Source organism: Babylonia areolata, chromosome 20 (genome assembly GCF_041734735.1).
Source record: "Babylonia areolata isolate BAREFJ2019XMU chromosome 20, ASM4173473v1, whole genome shotgun sequence".
NCBI lineage: Eukaryota > Metazoa > Mollusca > Gastropoda > Neogastropoda > Buccinidae > Babylonia > Babylonia areolata.
Genome location: NC_134895.1, coordinates 5,115,813 through 5,122,818, shown reverse-complemented (window position 1 = coordinate 5,122,818; position 7,006 = coordinate 5,115,813). Strand labels below are relative to the sequence as shown.

Genomic DNA, 7,006 nt, shown 5'->3' with positions numbered 1-7,006 from the left:
AACTGTTCTTCACTTTTTAATTAACTTTGTATCACATGTGGACGGAATGTGTAGACTTATAAAAACAAAACAAACAAAAAACATGGCCTCAAAGGTTGTCTTCTCATACTGACAAACAATATGCTGTAACGAATAACTGATAACATGCACATGATGATCTTGCTCTCTTGCCAATGGTGAACCTTTTTATGAAATGAACAAAGAGTGATAACAAGAAATGAAAATAACACTGGCATCACAGATCTTGATTACTTTCCCTGGGATTTACCGTGATACAAACAAAATTTTGTTTCAGGAAGCTTTGCTGTATCTTATGTTACTGTTTCTTTTTTATCTGCAGATTTCAATTATCCATGACTACAGAAGTGATTGATTTGGGGTTTAACTTGTGAATTGGGGACTGGTGCTATTTGTGTTAATTCAGCATCTTCAAGGGGGATAAAGGCGATTTTCACAAAGGACAGTTTTAAGGGCGGTACCCCACTGACCAAGCAGAACAGAGGGTATGTCTAGCTTCCTCACCTAGATTTTCTCTTGCAGTCAGTATTTTTAAAAAATGGGATTGCATAGTTTTTCTATATGTTTGGAAGGCCAGACCTGAATGAAAATGAAAGACTAAATAAACCAGATTTCATTTCTCTGCTCAACAGATGATGGAACATCTTAAATGGATGGATACCTTTCATGAATAAGCTAAACAACTGGTAATGGTAAAACAAAAATGAACATTTGTTTGTCTTTTGTCTGAGAACATTTCATGAATGTTGTACATGAATGAACAACATCCAAGCAGAAAATCGAAAAGTAAAGCATCACAATCATAAATGATCATCCATACTGAACTTGCCATTTTGATGATATACATAAGATACTAGCTTGGAATGCTGATGTGGTTTTCAACTGACACATGTTTGACACATGATGGAAAACATAAAAGACATACAGTGAAGTGATTTCACTTGCAGGGATCTTTATACACATGATGCCAGTAAGCCACAATATATGTAATGACTTCACTTACACACTGTGTATTGTCTTTCACACACATTTTTCATTTGTCAGTCACATAGTTTCAGTGGCTACTTGATCAGATGTGGCAGTAGACTCAGTTTTCTAAACAGACCAACTTGAATACACTTTTCAAACCATACAAAAATCACTCCAAAACTATTCTGTTAGAGGTTCGAATTAAGCACAGACACACAATGATATAAAAGCTGTTTGGATTGGATATATATGTTTATGTTTTTACTTGTTAAGATCTGTACATGACTGTCCTGGACATGTCAAAATATTCATATAATTTGTACAGCTTCACAAGACATTTATAACATGTCAAACGAAACAGCTTTCAGCTCACTTCAATTAAGTACACAGAGAAAGCTTCTAAAGCATGGCAGCTAAAAGGATTGATACTGCTAATGATAAACTATTGACTTATCTCTTCCAGTATAAATTTGCTGGAAAAAAGAAAGAGATACATTATTGAAATATCTGTTCCAGTATGAATATGCTGGAAGAAAAAGTATGACACACCTGTAATATCACACACACATTGTCTTGATGTGTGTAACAAAAGAGCCAACATGTAGCATGTGTTCCTTCCAGCCCCTGAGCTGCCAGTACAGGGCAGGGGTGCTGAACACTGCAGTGTGGATCACCTTCAGCAAATCCAGCACCTAGCAATTTCCTGCTCACTTCTTTTTTCTGCCTTCTTTCTTTCCCCCCCTGTCATGTTTTCACGTCAACATGAGTGTGTCCCATTTCGGCGGGTGGGGGGGGGGGGGGGGTGCACCTGGGTTTGATGGTGTACTTCTCTTGTCACCCTGTCAGAGCAGGTTTCTCTGTGAAATTGGGGCTGCTCTCCTCATTCTTGCTCTGTGTGTGTGTGTGTGTTTGTCTATCATTTAAAATTGTATTTACCTGGATTTTTTTCTGCCCACCTTCACGAGGGGCATTGCTACAGTTTCTTTTACATGTGCAAGTGCGCTGCTGTGGTTTCTTGTACATCAAGTTGAGTTCAAGCTGCACACGGAACCTTATCATCTCATCCTAAAGAATTAAAATATCTGTCATCACAGCCTGTTGAAGGGAAGAAGAAAACCTGTGCCCAGTCATGTTGAACAACTCCTATTTCTACAACTTCCGTTATTTTGCCTGTGTTTCTGGGAGCACAGTAAATGACAGTGTTTTTCTGGTTTGTTTTGCTATGGTTTTTTGGCATTACACTTTTCTTATAAACCTATCATTCAATATCTGCACAGGGGAAAGGATTTTTTTTTTCATATAGGCATCACATGTCCTTAAGAAAATAAATTGATAGATATCCATGTACATTTTTTTTTCCAGGGATTCTCTGGCCTTTCATTTGCATGATATTAGTTCCACACAGAAGCCACATGGTTTGACAGGGAAGCGACATGGTTTGACAGGGTTGTTGGATAAATGCTCACAAGGTTTCCTGAATAGCAATGGCAGTTAACTAGCCCTGATTACAATAATAAAAGAAGAAGGGATCCACTGCTGAAGAAGAAGAAATGCAGATCAAATGATCTTGTTGAGAATTTTCAGAAATAATCTGCTTTGCCTTTTTGTACAAAGCAGGGATAAAAAAGAAAAGGAAAAACTGTTCTGGAAACAAAACCAACCCTGGAGAGGGAAATGTTACAAGCTAAACACACACAATAACACTGTGGCCAAAATACAACCTATACTAAGTTCTTACCTAAACCTTGATCAGATAGTAAAGTGTCAATGCACTGTGTTGTCAGGTAGAATCCATAATATACATGTGAAATCACTGCCGAAGGCTGAATTACACTTACTGAAGCCAACATGGACATGACTGACAAATCAGCAACAACAAACAAAAAATAAACAGATTTTTTTCCTGAATTAAAAAAAAAAAAATGACAACTTTACCAAATGAACATGAATCAACAACGAAGAAGCCTGCCTGCCTGCTGAAAATGAATCCTGCTCATCATTTTTAAGGGCAGAATGTTCAGTAATGCTACACACTTGCTGATAAATGAAAGAAGTCAAATTGTGGTTCAAAAGTAGAAAATTAAAGCAAGAAAAACAACAGACTGTAGCAACACTATGTGACACATCCTGAGAGCAATACTGAGATCTTGCTGTCAGCAAAGCACAAGATTAAACAAAACAACTAGACAGCAATATGGACAGCCAATACTCTTTAATAACAGTAAATGTTGGCTAACTTGCAAGTACTGTAAACTACCATAACTTGCAAGTACTGTAACCTACCATAACTTGCAAGTACCGTAAACTCCCTTAACTTGCAAGTACTGTAAACTTCTCTTTACTTGCAAGTACTGTAAACTTCCCTTAACTTGCTAGTACTGTAAACAACCTTAACTTGCAAGTACTGTGTACTGTAAACTACCTTAACTTGCAAGTACTGTGTACTGTAAACTACCTTAACTTGCAAGTACTGTGTACTGTAAACTACCTTAACTTGCAAGTACTGTACTGTAAACTACCTTAACTTGCAAGTACTGTACTGTAAACAACCTTAACTTGCAAGTACTGTACTGTAAACAACCTTAACTTGCAAGTACTGTACTGTAAACAACCTTAACTTGCAAGTACTGTATACAAGTTTGTAAGCACCCACCCCCACTTTGCAGACATTTCACCCTAAAGTTGGGGGCGGTTGAAAAGTGGGTACTTGACCCTTTGCAGAAAGCCATTTTCCTCACCCGTTTGATCACACACCACTGGCTGGGCAGAGAGAGAGAACAAACTGCTGAAACAAGACACGGCATCATGGGCTGACACCGTGCTCTCACTTGCTTTTTCAACGACACCTCGACATCTCAGTCAGGTGCTCTGTTCTCTGTCTCCTCTTTATCTTCAAGAAGCCTTGTAAAACAACCTAATCACACACACACAGTAAACTGAACTGTCATTAGTTCATGGTGATTTTCTTTTCTCTTTCAAAATGAGAGGAGTGGGGACATTTACCCAATGCACAGCTTTAACCCCAAATGGGGGATGGGTGTTTACAGGGCAGTCTACAGCACATGTCCACAACCCTGAAGGCAGCTTCAGGGGCATGGTCTTTTTTCTAGACATTTTTTTCCTTGGCCGCTTCACACACAATGCACACAGCCATACTACTGTGATTACCGATATGATAATGCAATACTTTCTTTATGGTGGGCATACACACAACAGATTGTTGTTGCTTTTTTGGATTAATAAAACGTAACTCCAATAAATGGATGACAACTAAGTGACCAGAGAAAAAAATCCAATACTGAAAGAAAAATACTAGTTACTAGTATGGGAAATTCTAGTCCTAAATACAGTGAGAAATCCCAAATACAACATAAACATTTTGACGTTTTGGGGGGATTTTTGTGTGTGTGTGTGTGAAGGTGAAACATCAAGTGTCTGTTGACAGCTGACATCCAAATGATCACAGATTATTTTCAAACTGATGTGGTCACAAATATGTGTCTGTTGTCAGCTGACATCCAAATGATCACAGATTATTTTCAAACTGATGTGGTCACAAATATGTGTCTGTTGTCAGCTGACACCTAAATGATCACAGATTATTTTCAAACTGATGTGGTCACAAATATGTGTCTGTTGTCAGCTGACATCCAAATGATCACAGAACTGATGTGGTCACAAATGATTAATAAAAATAAAAATTTTAAAAGTGTGAGCAGGGGTGAGAAACAAATGAGAAGAGAGTGTTGCAGAAAAAGCAAGGTGATTTGAAAGGCACATAGCATTAATGAATGTGTAATAACGGCAGAGATATGTTTTGGTTTGAACAAGTCTGGGGCAAATTTGACACCATGACCACATCAAAGAAAAAAGCCATGTTCACAATGACATGATGGTGATATCCAACAAACACACAAAGAAACTTGTAGTATAGGATGTCTGAGCACACAGAATACATAGTAATGTCATTCCAACAGCTTGGTTAAAGCACCACTGAAACAACCTTGCAAAAAGCAGCTTACACGCAAACTCTGTATGTACACTAATTACAGGTAGCTTCATAAACATGTTCTACTCACGTCTAGTTGTTCTACAATCACTTTATATCATGAGGTGCAAATTCACACACATTCACACACACACACATATATATCTGAACATTGAACAGTCAGTAACATGCTGAACTTTTTGTACTCCTTCGGTCCAGATTATGCAGCAGTACTGAAGGAAGTCAACTTCCTGACTTGTATTTATTCACAGCAACACAGGTTGCCATTAATCTTTTATACACTGAATGTATTATGAGTGTTCTTGAATCTTAACAGCTCCAAATCAGACACCCTCATTTCTCTTGTCAGTACACACAATACAGACAAAATGACAAATCACAAGCACATTTACATAACCTTCATCAGTCAAAAAAAACAGAGGTACTTGCAGATATGAATACTGTGTCAGTTTTTCATTCAGTGGAATGGGCCCAGTAACTCTATCTTTCTCTGAACCATGAACACTTTGACACACTGGTTGACAAGAGGGTTGACAATGAAGGCTATGCTTCAATTACACCTACCCTTTACAATAAAAAAAAAAAATCTGTATTACCTCCTTCACCAACTCCACAGTAAAACTTAGCTTTTTTTTTTTTTTTTTTGTCCCATTTTCAAGCATTGTAACTCTTCAAAAAGAAAAGTGACAAATGGATTTCAGTATCATACACCTAGGTGTTAACACACAACCCACAGACTGGAGGAACGTCCTGTGCAACACCCAGATGACTTCACCGAATTCTGGGAGAAAAGCAAGATAGCTAAATTCTGATGCCATACAAACCACAAAGGCCAATTCACAATAATTATTATGTGAAAGGTCCAAAAGCTGCTCCAGTCGTGTCAGTTTCAACTGGTTATAGAGCAACTGCTTGTATCACTTATTTCATGTCCATCATTTCCTTTCCAGCAGCCCATCATCTGCTGTTGCGTTACAATGTTGGGAGCGCACATATTATGAAAGATCTACTCACTGACGCCTTGCCGTGTTAATTCTGGTTGAAAAAAGTGCATCATACCTATCTCTGCCATATCTTTTGTGCTATCTTTAACCAAACGCGATGCTTTGAAAAGGACCTCTAAACTTTTTTTTTCACCTCTTCTAATCAGTAAAAGGGTGAGACTTGGTAAACAATCTTGGTTACAACTGTCTTGGTTATTTTTAAAAAAGCAAGCAAAAAAAAAAAAAATGCAACATTCACAATGTAACATGCTGCTGGTGTAGCTCTGAAAAGAGATTGACTGAAATCTTCCTCGCATCACAAACACTTCATTTATTGCCAAGTCATGAAAATACCAGGACTTTGTGTTGTGGTCCAAACTGTCAATCGTTGAATGAGGACAGGACATGCATGCATGATTAAATCTACAAGTTGTGAAGAATTCCACAAAGATGACTGGTTAATCTCACATGAATATCTAAATAAAAATCTACCAACTGAAGATTCAAAACTAGCATTAGACCATCAATAATCTGGCTGTACATGGCCAGAAGAGGGTTTTTCAGGAGAGAGCGTGAACAGAAATAATGTCCCGTTTCATACCTAGCCAGGCCCTACAAACCCACAATGCCCAACAGACACATGTGACCTTATTCCACAGCAGCCTTAGTAAAAACATCTTTCAAAAATGCTGTGACATCATCAAGAGCAAAAACTTGATAGGAGGCATACAAAAATTGTAACATCAAAAATGCAGCTCAAAAAGAGTATTTGAATAATGCAACATTCCATACAATGGTATCATCCAATGCTCAGTCAAGATCACACATCTTTCTGTGATTTCTAACACATTTTCTCTTTTCATCTAATCGTCCCAACAGATGGCTCATTCATACTCAGAATGTTTATCAATTCATAAACTGGAACTGCAACTTTCTATGTAACAATATATGTCAAATCATGTACAAATAACAAACTAAATATTTTCTTTATTGCTTGTAATTGTTTTGCCTGGGGGGGAAATAAAAA

The 7,006-nt window shown here is 37.7% G+C and overlaps 1 long non-coding RNA gene across 2 annotated transcripts; it reads right to left on the bottom strand.

The window, feature by feature from the left end:
- On the bottom strand, positions 1-6,148 carry LOC143294917 (uncharacterized). Of its 2 annotated transcripts, none has more exons than XR_013056971.1 (2): positions 3,476-6,148; positions 1-3,409 (listed from the first exon to the last, which is right to left on the bottom strand). It is a non-coding gene; the product is annotated as an uncharacterized LOC143294917 (long non-coding RNA). The 2 variants fall into 2 exon arrangements; XR_013056970.1 differs by having other exon boundaries at positions 3,507-6,148.
- Between the last annotated feature and the right edge of the window lie 858 nt (positions 6,149-7,006).